The sequence below is a fragment of the Cupressus sempervirens genome, chromosome 3 (genome assembly GCF_028749045.1).
Source record: "Cupressus sempervirens isolate cs-2001-9-10 chromosome 3, ASM2874904v1, whole genome shotgun sequence".
Lineage (NCBI taxonomy): Eukaryota > Viridiplantae > Streptophyta > Pinopsida > Cupressales > Cupressaceae > Cupressus > Cupressus sempervirens.
In genome coordinates, this window is record NC_143120.1 from 691,516,682 (window position 1) to 691,529,188 (window position 12,507).

The following is a 12,507-nucleotide window of genomic DNA, read 5'->3' on the forward strand; positions in this document are numbered from 1 at the left end:
TGTTAAATCCTTTAATAGGGTGACATTCCAAATGCATGTTTTTAAATCCTTTAGATAGGTCACATTTAATAGGTTGTTAGAGCCTTTAACAAGGTAGGCCTTTCACAAGGTTAACCATTGATGATGTTCAACCTTTGTAACCTTGACAAATTACATATTGCTATAGTGATAAGTTGTGGGTGTCATGTCCACCCTAGTTTTACCTTCTCATTTTGGAGGGTTTCTAGGTGATCAAATCTTGTTTTATCTATTTTCATGCATGTCTTTATTTTCATGTTAATTAGAGATGTTATATGTATGTATTAATTTTAGTTAAAAGGTTTTAGAGGTTAAAGTTTATTACTTATGATTCAACCCTTCCCTCCCCCCCCCAAAGAAGTATTCTTTCCACTTGTGAATTCCAATAATTAGTATCAGAGCTACGTTCTCACAAGGAGAAGCCTTATAGCTTGGAGAAAAAGATCTAGAAATAGAAGTCTACAAACTTGGGAAGATCATAGAGAACCAGGAGATTGAGATACAACTCATTCTACATTCCCTTGAAGAAGCTAGGGAAGAATTAAGAAAATTCCTAAAGAGAAGAAGAGAGATTGCCATAGCTAAGAATGATACACAACACAAGGATATTGACACCTCAAAAGTGTTTGCTAATGGAGATTCCAAAGAGTTTTTTGTAGCAATAGTAGACCTGATGGAGAAGAATAGAGTTCGAGTAGAAGAGATCAAAACTCTCAAGATTGAATAAGAATCTCAAGCCATGATGATTCGTGAAGTGACTAAATAAAAGAAGAGAGCCATTGAAGATAAAGCTACAATAGAAGATGACAAAATAAATGTTGCCAACAAATTGGAGGAAAAGTCAATTGAGCTTGCAAGAATTCCCAACATGCAACTAGACACCCTAAGCTAGATGATGAATGCATGTCATGAGCTAAATGATAAGGACATTGAGATCTCCACACTGAAGATGCAAAATGAACAACTACAAAATGACTTGAGAAGAGAAAAAGAAATTGCAAAAAGCTTCAACAAACCTAATGAAGCAATCAAGTATTTTGAATAGCTAATGAAATCACCAAGATCCAATAATGATACTTTAGGACATACCTCTAATGTGTGTAGGAGCAATAATGCTAATCAAAATGACAAACTTATAAATATGGGTCACTATCAGAAGTGCAATAAGCAAGGTCATCAAGCACATGACTGCAGGACTAGAACCATCAGAACACCAAGATTCAAAGGTCATTGCTACAATTGAAAGAAGTATGGACATAGAGCTTTTGAGTGCAAATAAAAGCCTATGTGAACATCTAACCAACCAGTAAAGACCAAAATTCATGGACATCACTATAATTGGGACTACAACACTAGGAACATCTGTCACTAGTATCAAGAGTATGGACACATCCCTGAAAAATTGCATAAGAACACATTTTAGTGGAAGCTACAACAAATGGTTAAGCCAAACTACATGCTTCAATTGTTTGAAGACTGGACACATTAGTAGAAATTGCCCAACAAGGTCAAAGGCACCTGACTCTAAGTTCAACAAAGAAAAGGGGAAGGTAGATGTTGAACACATTAGAATAAAACATGGAAGAAGAAAGAAGGAGGTAGCATATCCAATAGAGGGATCACTTCACCTAAAAGGTCAAGTGGTCACACTACATCCGAATAAGCAAAAGAAAATATGTGGGACTGAATTTTAAATACTTTATAATACATTAGTTCCAAGACAATTAAGTACTGAAAAGGATAGATAAGCATTAATAAAGATGTAAAAGTCAAAACTTCAAATTTTTCGCATTGTTGCTGAGTAAGAAAAGTTTCCTTCAATTTTTGAGTTGTTTGCCAAAGTTAGTAAAAGACAAGTGATTAGTTGTAGCTGAGTTAGTAGTGGACGTCAAGTGAAGGGAAATTTGTATTGAAGCCAAGTAAGTGAAACTCCAATATATGTCAAGTGTTGGAAAGACAATGCAAGCCAAGTAAAGAAAAATTGCCTAAGGAGCCGAGTGGTTAGCTATACAAGCACTAAGCATTATATGCTATGAAATGAAGGGTATATGGTCACATTTTCAATCATTTTTTGTTTTCAAAAATATAGAGAAGGAGCAAGAAGAGAGAAGAAAAGGTTAAAAAGTAGAGATTCAAGCAGAATTTGTATCAAACTATGTAGTTTCGCTATTTCTATGTATTAAGACCCTAGATTGTAGAAATGGCCTCTAGCTCTAGAAAACCCTAGGAAAAGGAGCCATTCAAAGTCTAATTGGTTAGTAATGAAGTTAAAAAATTTGAATTTAGACCAATCCTTAAGGTTGCATAGAAAAATGACCCAGTCAGAGCTTTATCCATGATTCCACCTAAGGTGGTGATGGTGCAAGATGTGTGAAGATGTTACAATTGCAAGATTGGTGTAATAGGAAATATGGAAATCAGGGAGGCATATGAAAAATTGTGTGAGAATGGAGTTTTGAAGGAGCAAGTTCAAATTGTTAAAAGAAAGGGCTTAACTCATGACCTATATTTTCCTATAATATTCAAGATAGAATGGATTAGAATTGTGTTGAGTCAAATCCATGGTGGAAGCCTTTGGTTGGAGGATGGACCCATTAAAATATCCAAGAGAATTATGCATAGGGTGACTAGGTATCCAACCCTAAGGATTGACTCGAAAGAAGCTATATAGAAGAACACCAAGGAAAAATGGAACAAGAGAGGGATGACAATAGACACAATCAAAGATCCTCTTGTTGAATTTGAAGTTAGGGTCATATCCCAAAAATTTTACCAATAAATTTTACTCAACAATATTTTGTGTATTATAGTGGACATTGGTTACAAACTTTTCAAAAAGTATCATACTTATGATTTAGCTAAATTGCAATTACAACAAATTATGGAAAATTTGGGAGCTATCAGAAGAACAAAGGGAGCCCAATGCAAATTTGGAGAAATTTTGATATGCACATTTTTCTATGTTTAGAATGAATTCCCCTCTTTTGGAAAGGTAAGCTAGATGAGAAATAGGTCTATAGTAGTCCAGGTGAATGAATACATAGAACAAATGCGAGCAAATTTTGAGACCATAATGACTAGCTACTTTGAAGACTTCAAGAAGTCTATGAAATAAAGACTCAAGATACCTATTTTATTAGTTGAGTAGCACATTAATGACATATTTTTTCTAGTGGACATTAAATATACATACATCCAAGTAGAAATACCAAGGGTAAGATGTCTGAGACTACTTGGTTATGAGATCAACAAAGATGAGGCATCTGCAACAATCACTGCTCTGCTTGTGGAGGAAGTAGATAAAAGTGCCAACCCTTTGGTACTTATGATGTTGTAAGATCTAAGGTGCACATGGAATTGAATACTATCTCAACCCTCAAGAAAAAGGATAGACTGGTGAAGAAACTAAAAGCCAGATTTGGAGAAGGGGCTAGAGAAGTAGATGAAGAAAATGACTAAGAAGAAGAAGAAGAAGAAGAAGAAGAAGGCCAGGAGCCACTTGCATTGACCCAAGGAATGGGTGAAGATGCTGAAGATGTAGAAGGTGTTGAGGAGGAGAAAACCAAGGAAAGACCTAAGGCAAAGGAAAAGAAGAGAAAGGAACAAAAATAGCCTGCAACTCAGCCTAGAGGAAAGAAAATAGCTAAACCTAGCCAACAAAACCCACCACAAGGATAGCAAAAGAGCTACAACAAAGGTGGCTAAGGAATAGGAAAAGAAGAAGGTCACTAAATAGAGAGGATCAATAGAGAATAAGTAGAGAAGAAAGTATGTGGCACCTCCTAAATCAAATGAGGAAAGGATTGAATTAGATAATAACAACCAGTTCAGAGTGGTAAGCCACACCATCAAATCCAATTTGGAAAAGAATTGTGATAACATTAGAGATAATGCAAATTTATTAGGCATAAGTTGACTAGAGAGGAATATAACATAGTGGAAGAATCAATTTACACTATGATGTCCAAGTTCAAGAACACTCCACTTGAACTTGACAATACAATGCCTAAGGAGTTATATTCTATTATAGAGAATAAATGGCATTATTGCTTACATATAGAAAATGAAATAAGAGAGTCAACATTGGCTCATGTTGTGATTGAAATTTAAAAAGGGTAAATAAGTAAGGCAAATAAGATGCATGGGAGAAAATTTTCACACAAGTATAGAGCCTTCAGTATACTATAGAATAAAATTGAATATGTTGTGAAAAAGTCCACACAAATGTGGAAATTGATTTATGGGCTGACAACAATGAAAGAAGGAGAAGTAGATTCCTTTGAAGGTAGAAAAAATGATGAAGAAGAAGAGAAAAATGATAAGGAAGAAGAAGGAGAAAAAGAAAAGGAAAATGTTACAGTGGAGAAGGAAACACAAAAGGTTGAAATGGCAACATCTGAGGAGCAACAACAAGAATAGAGTGTGCAAGACACACAACTACCACCATCAAGTCCTCCACATGTAACTCCCACACCTATAGATATAGTAATATTAAGGGATTTTCCTAATACTTCTTTTCAAAACATAAACCCACTAACTACAGAGGACCTTAAAAAATCCTTCACCAAACTAATCTACAATCATAGTTATGTACTAACCTAGACTTGGTGGGTGTGGAAGAACTACAAAAAGCTGTAGCTAACATCACCAAGGAGAAGGTGAATCCAAAAGAACCACCTTCACATATATAAATAGCTACAAGTGGAAAAACCCAAGAGAAAGCTAAACAAGACACACTAGCTAAGGTTGATTCCATAGTAGCAGACACAACAACTACCGAGGAGCAAGCAAAGGATCAAATAGGACAGAATGATACCTTTGTTCCTATTACACAAGGACAAGGTGCACCACCTTATATCACAATAATTGATCAATGTAGAATAGAATTTGAGGAGACCCTAAGGAGAAGGAACAAGAGGTAATACAAACATTGGTCAATTTTCCTACAACAAAGACTCCTAGAATGCCTCAGAAGTTGAGCACTGAAGTAGTATTACTTCAAGTTTCAGCACCAAGATTGAGCTCTATAAGAGTTACAAGGGTACTGCACTATGGAGACCCTAGACTAGATGAGAACATAATCATTCCAAAGTGTGACTATGAAAATATGAACATAGATCAGATAAATGAAGTGCAAGAGGCACTTGAGAGGAAGGAAAAGCAAGAGATACTTAGAAATGAGTATAAACAAAGGAAAGCTTTGATTGAGATTAAGGACATCTTTTTAGATGCATTCACCTTACAGGTACCTAATGAAACCAAGCCAATTATGGAGAAATTAGCTAGTATAGTGGACCAGGTACAAAATGAAGACCTTGATACTAATGCCAAATTGTTAGAATGGTCTAAAAAGAAGTTCCAAATGAAAGTAAATGGATGAATATCAAGTTAGATAGCACTATCTCAAGTGGAGCTAGCAAAGAAGGTTGAAAAGGTAAAAGTAGTACTTGAGAACATATTCTCATTGTATTCCAACCTTTTTGATCCATCAATTTTCACACAAGAGACTAGCTAAAGGATAATGAGCTTGGAGAGGAACCTAAAAGTATCAAGCATGCAGCTACCCAAGGATCCAGCTCAAAGTGTGAAGCATTTTCAAACTATGCTACACACTCAGAAGGAACTACCTATACTTATAGTAGATAAGGAAAATACCAAGGCCAAGCTAATATAGATACAATTTGTTATCACCCCTCACATGAAAGTTTTACAGAAGGAATTGGCCTATGCTGAGAATGTTTTAAAGAAGGACCCCAATCTTTCTACACTAGAAGGCCTAGTTCACCTTGTAGTAAAGACATCCATCCAACTTAAACCACTAGAAATTGCACTAGATAATTGGGGTTTTGCTCTAAAGATTGTTATGGATGTAAATAAATCCTTTTTGGAAAAGTATTCGGTTAATGTTTAGAACCCTTTGACATAAGTATCAAAAAAGGGGGAGATTATAATACAAAGGTAGAGATAACATTTAGGTGGAGATATGAAGATAAATTTTGAGAAGCCAAAAGGATACAATAACTACAAGGAAAAATGTGTGAAAGGGGGAGCAAAAATAGAGTAGATAGAATAGAACAAATAAGGTAGAATGATAAGGAAAAGCTTAATCAACATGAGACAAATCTAGCATGAGAAGTTTTGGAGACAGAAAAGGCACATCAGCACAAGGGTAGATACAAACTTTGAGGTATCTTCATACAATTTTGAACAGTTTTGAAGTTTTGTACATATACTAAAAAGGATGTATATTATACTCATAAAGATTAGACTCATAATGTTTAGTTAAGTATTTTTGACACTCATGTCAAAGGGGGAGATTGTTGGTCTCATATTGGTTTTGACAATTGAGTGTCAACACACTTAAGAAATTTCTAAGTTGATGCTGAGTATAATATAGATGCTGAGCTATAGTATGTGCTAAGCCAAAAATTCAACACGTACCAAGTTATTCAAGTGTAGAGAAAATAGATAGTGTCAAGCAAGTTTCAAGATTGAGTGATAATCGACGCCGAGTTAGTATATGTGCCAAGTAAAATATAGGTGTCGAGCAAGATAGAATTACTATAGGAGCTGAGCAAGACATAATTACTATAGGAGCTAAGCAAGACAAAATTCCTATAAGTGTTGAGCAAGACATAATTCCTATTTGTGTTGAGCATCAACAATCAGTAAATGTCAAATAACATAGACTCAACATTAGAGTTTGTGCTCTCACAAACTTAGATGTAAACTATTTTTGAGCCAACTCAAGATGAATCTCGAAGGATTTAAAGGATAAGATAAAATCTATTACATTCCCTATACAATCAACATGCAATGAATGAAAAAAATAGAAACAACATGCAACCAATTAGAAAAATGGAAAGAATTGAGTGGGAAAGATGAATTAATCTCAATCATAGATTCATACCTAACCATAAGTCTCAAAAACTTTTTTAAGGAGGTCAAAACCCCATAATTCAGTATGGTAAGCGAATGCAAGAAGAGAATGGTACTGAAGTTTAAAGGGGTATAAAGACTTAGAAGAAGGAAAACATTGCAAAATTGAGTTAATAGAACAAAGTATCATCACTACAAACAAAGTCATATTAGATCAAGAAGTATCAGATCAGATTGGACAAGACAAGGATATGAAATCAAAAATTGAGGATTGTAACTTATTAGGTCAACACATTCTACTATACTTTCTAACCATTGTATTAGGAGAATGAAAATCCTATGAAGATAGGTTGGTTTAGTAGTCGTTTTGTAAAACCTTTAATAAGGTGACATTCCAAGTGGTTGTTTGTAAATCCTTTAGACAACTCACTTTTAATAGTGTGTTAGAGCCTTTAATAGGGTAGGCCTTTCATAGGGTAGACCATTGATGATGGTTAAACTTTGTATCCTTGACAAGTTACATATTGTTGTAGTGATAAGTTGTGGGTGTCATCCCCACTCGAGTTTTACCTTCTCATTTTGGAGGGTTTCTGGTGATCAAATCTTGTGTTATCTATTTTCATGCATGAATTTACTTTCATGTTAATTAGAGATGTTAGATGTGTATGCGTGAAAATGCGGCCTATACTAACACACACACTTCAACACGGTCCTTATTTGCGGATTCATCACGGAATGAACATTGAATTGTACATCTGAAATTTGCCTTGCAAAGCGACCTGTTGCCTTCTATCTAAAGGGATTTTGCCTGTTAATATCCACAGAATCGAGGTGTAGGCAACGAGACCCTCTAAGAATGAAGGATTTGACAATGGAATTAAGCTAAGAATGAGTATACAGATTAATCTAAGAAAATGAAAGATGCAATGTAATCTAAGAACAAATGAAGCAAACTAGATTAAGCATATGCATGATTAAACTAAAATGAGATTAAACTAAAAATGATAATGTGTGCAAGAAATGGAAGTAAATATGAGCATGAATTTCAACAGCAATTCGATAGCAAATCAATTCATCCTCCCCCAAATGAAGAGATGAGGGTCTCTTAAATAGAGTTTCCTGGAATCCATCAACGGTTGAGATCGATTCAGATCAACTGTCAGGATTGAAGATGAGTTTCAGTCATAAAGGGAGATTCCAAAGTTAAAGGGAGTTAATAGACTTAATTTGAGATAAATAAGGAGTTAACTGTTTTAATTTGAGTAGAAAAAGGAGTTAACTGTGTTAACTCATTTTTGATCAATAGTGAACTGGAAATTCCCCTTTTTTGAACTGAAGAGAGATTTTGTTGAGATATTTAATTTAATAAAATGAAATATGCTCTCATAATTACTTTTTCTATTTAATTAAATAATCTTTAATTAATTAGAGACACTTTTGTTTAATTAAATAACTTTATTTAATTAATTAGGAATGTCTTCCCATTTAATTAAATAACTTTGTTTAATTATTTAGAAGTAAGTACTCTATTTAATTAAATAATTTCTTTTAATTAATTAGAAATACCTTTCCCATTTAATTAAATAATTACATTTAATTAATTAGGATAGGCGTATTTATTAAATTAAATAAATTTAATTCCATAGTATATTAGCCTTAGGCTATAATTTAATTTAATTAAAGTATAAATACTTAATAATTAAATTAAATATTAATCAAGTAGGTTTAATGCAACTAATATGAGTACGTACTATAGGAATTAAATAAGAAATATGATGAATGCAGATTAGGGTTTTTCTACATCTGACAATTAAGTCAAGTAGCGAATAGAAGAATGAGAATTGCCTATTAGAATAGGACTTTGGAATTATCAGAAATAGACTAGAATTGGTATAATGGCAATGAGCCAATTTTGGGGTATTACATTTTGCCCCTCTTTGAATGAATGTGTGAGCAAAACGTTCAATTCAAAGATAATCAGAAAGCATGATGTGAACATGAGATTGGTTCCAAAGGTGATGACACAGAGACCAATTGATAAGCTTTTTAAGGACCTTCTCTAGAGCAGAGCTTAATCCTAAGGAATTCAAGCAGAGCACTTAGATACCTAAGATCGATAGCATTAAAAAGACTATCTTTAGAACGAAGCGTAATCTTTAAGGATCTAGACAGAACACCTAGATACCTAAAATTGATAAGCATTTAAAAAGTTTCTTCATAACAAAGTTTAACCTTTAAGGATCCAGATAGAACACCTAGATACCTGAAATTGATAGTATTTAGAAGATTATCTCTAGAACGAAGCTTAACCTTCAAGGATCCAGATAGAAAACCTAGATACCCGAAATTAATAGCATTTAGAAAGTTATCTCCAGGACGAAGCTTAACCTTCAAGGATCCAGATAGAACACCTAGATACCCAAAATTAATAGCATTTAGAAAGTTATCTCCAAAACGAAGCTTAACCTTCAAGGATCCAGATAAAACACCTAGATACCCAAAATTAATAGCATTTAGAAAGTTATCTCCAGAACAAAGATTAACCTTCAAGGATCCAGATAGAATACCTAGATACTCGAAATTGATAAAAGATAACAAGGTCTCATTAGAGTCATAGAATCATCCCCAGAATGAGGTTTGATCCTCAGGAGTCGAGGTTTAGACTGTCTCAATACCTGTCCATCGAACTCTGAGAAGAGTTGTTATAAGGTTGATCAATTGATGAAAAGATAAGATAGATGGCAGAAATGTCAGATAGAAGGGAACAAAAAGCCCCAAGTGATGAGATGCCCCAAGTGACGAGATGCCCCAAGTGACTAGGACATAAGATGGGAACTAAATGCCCTGAGCAATAAGTATTTAATGATGTAATCATCATGCCCCCTCGGGAGCAAAATCGAAAGATGACACACCAAAAATATGATTTGAAGCAGTAAAGTTGACTTCAGTTGACTATTTTCAAAATAAATTTTGAAAATATGTAGAATGTAAAGTTGAAAAGATTCCAAGAATTATAAGGTATCAGAAAGATTTGACTATACAAGCGTTCGATCACATTGGTCCCTAAAATTTGAAAATGCATTTTTAAGGCTTTTGGGTGTGTCAGATCTCGAATTTGATCCCAAAAATGGATCCAGAATGGTCCAATTAGCCAAGGGTGCAATTTTTGCACAAATCTGAGCACTTTGAAAAATTTGGTCAACACCTATATAATGGCTTGAAGGGTCATTTTCAATTCATTTGTGCTTTTGTCTTTTAGTGATTTTGAGCTCTGATATAGACATGGCAGTGAAATTGAGATATCATCGTTTTGAGTGCTCCAGATGACACAGCCGACCAGCAGACTACGGACCACCGGTGAGTCATCGATCTCCCATCTTCGTACTTTTGATTACACATTTTTCAAGATTATTTATGCACATTTTTAGTATGTTTTAGGATGTTCAATTCTTTCTTCGCGCGAGACCGATCTCTTCTCGCGTGAAGATATTCTTTCTTCGTGCGAAGAAATAGGATGTGCTGTTTCTTCGCACGCGATCATAATATCTTAGTGCGAGGTGATTTTGGCTTCACGCAAAGATGTAGATTCTTCGCGCGTGGAAAATCCTGTTTCGCACAAGAACCTCTTTTCTCACGCAAGATGATCTATCTTCGCATGAGGAGATCTATTTTTGCGCGAAGGAGAGTTTCTTCAGGCAAGGAGAGAACTATTTTGCACGAAATCATATGTATTCGCGCGAGATTTCAGAAATCTCGTGCAAAATTTTGTGCCATTTTTGTAATTTTTGCATTTAGAAATCGCATTGTATTTTGTTTTGATGCTTCGATTCGACTTGATACTGATTGTTTGTTTATCATTTTTTTGCTGTGTGTGCAGGAGGTATTTGGAGATGTATCATTTAGATCTCATTATTCGCCTTATGGAGAGTTATTGCAGAGTTTGGATGACGCAGATCAAGCACACATTTCCCGATTGGGTTTGTCTTCACTATGCCGGATTCCAGCCGTGATGGTGAATCACGGTTTAGTGACTGCATTGGTAGAGTGTTTCCATTCGAAGATGAACACATTTCATTTGCCGATGGGTGAGATGACCATCACACCAGAGGACATATGGAGGATCTTGAGGATTCCCTTTCACGGTGCCCGGGTTGTATATGATACAGTGCCTTGATTAGGGACAAAGGCACTATCCATTGTTTTTGAGAGAGAGCTACCGAGGGGCAGGGCCATCAGCTGGGATGAGCTGATGCATACTTATGGACCTACACACAGGTTAGAATCTGTGTTGGGTATTTTCTTGAGCTACTTCCTATGTCTTGACAGGGGACAACATGGGTTGGAGTGTGGATGGGGTGTCATGCTCCATAGGATGGTTGAGGAACCTGAGATCTTTGGGTGGGGTCAGTGTATGTTGGCCCATCTTTTTCATGAGATGCATGAGGTTGTCTTCCATGAGAAGAAGACCATGGTAGCAGGTGTTTATGTGTTACAGATCTGGGCCTGGGAGCATCTCCCTGTATGTAGACCAATTTTTGAGGATTCTCGAGAGCCCATGGAGCCCTACATTTGTAGATATCGAGGGCATATTACCCAGGCCCACCTGGGTAAGACTGAGCATTGGCGAGCACATCTCGATGACCTGGTGTCTGTTATATGGCAACCCTGGAGAGAGACAGAGGATTGGGATGATGTCCCGAGAGAGCTGCCCTGGATGTTTAGTTCTCGACCGCTGGCAGGCAGGACGACATATGTCATAGAGAGATTTGTCATCTCTCGAGTGTGGCGACAGTATGGTAGACCACAGGACATTGCGACTGAGTACTGTGCCTATGCCAGGATACAGAAGGATATAGAGCGAGGATGGCCTCCACAGATGGATCCAGGATGATCCATGATAGATATTCGTAGTTTGGTTGCAGTTCAGTGGGACTACCTGCCAGAGGTAGTAGATGCTGGGATGACGAATGCATATCAGGCATTTTTGATGAGCCATCCATTCCCATGCTTCACAGATCCATTAGGGATGGTAGGGAAGGTACAGGGGCAGGGACAGGTATCACAGCAGCAACAGGCACAACCACAGGTCCAACACCGGGTACAGCAGATGCCTATTCCCCCACGGTAGATGGGATCAGACCCAGGTGCTGGGGGTAGTGGAGCAGGACACAGTCGGCGAAGGAGGTAGAGGACAGAGGAGCAGGTTCTTCAGCAAGAGGTCCCACAGTGGCAGGCACCTCCACTCCAGCAGGCACCTCCACCTCAGCATGCACTAGAGATGGTCGATGAGGATATGCCGGATCAGCTGGTAGGCAGAGTACAGGATGCGGTACGGTGGTACCAAGAGTGAGTTTGTGTAGCCTCTCAATAGTTGGGAGAGTTGCAGATTGCAGTGGCAGTCAGGGATGCGCAGCTGGTAGAGAGACAAAGAGAGACAGATCGCCAGAGAGAGTGCGCGGAGGCTGCAGAGCGGAGGCTAGAGTTGGCACAAGATGAGATCTGCTTCCAGTCTGCTCAAGCCGCATATTATTATGCTGCATACACTAGTGCAGTACCTGATGAGACATTGCAGGTGCAGCGATTCTCTCAGTACACATGAGAGTCCAGAGG

At 36.8% G+C, this 12,507-nt stretch overlaps 1 pseudogene; it reads left to right on the forward strand.

The window, feature by feature from the left end:
- The window catches only part of LOC149568621 (glutamate--tRNA ligase, cytoplasmic-like), an 86,156-nt pseudogene extending 74,368 nt beyond the window's left edge, over positions 1-11,788 (forward strand).
- The last annotated feature ends 719 nt before the right edge of the window (positions 11,789-12,507 follow it).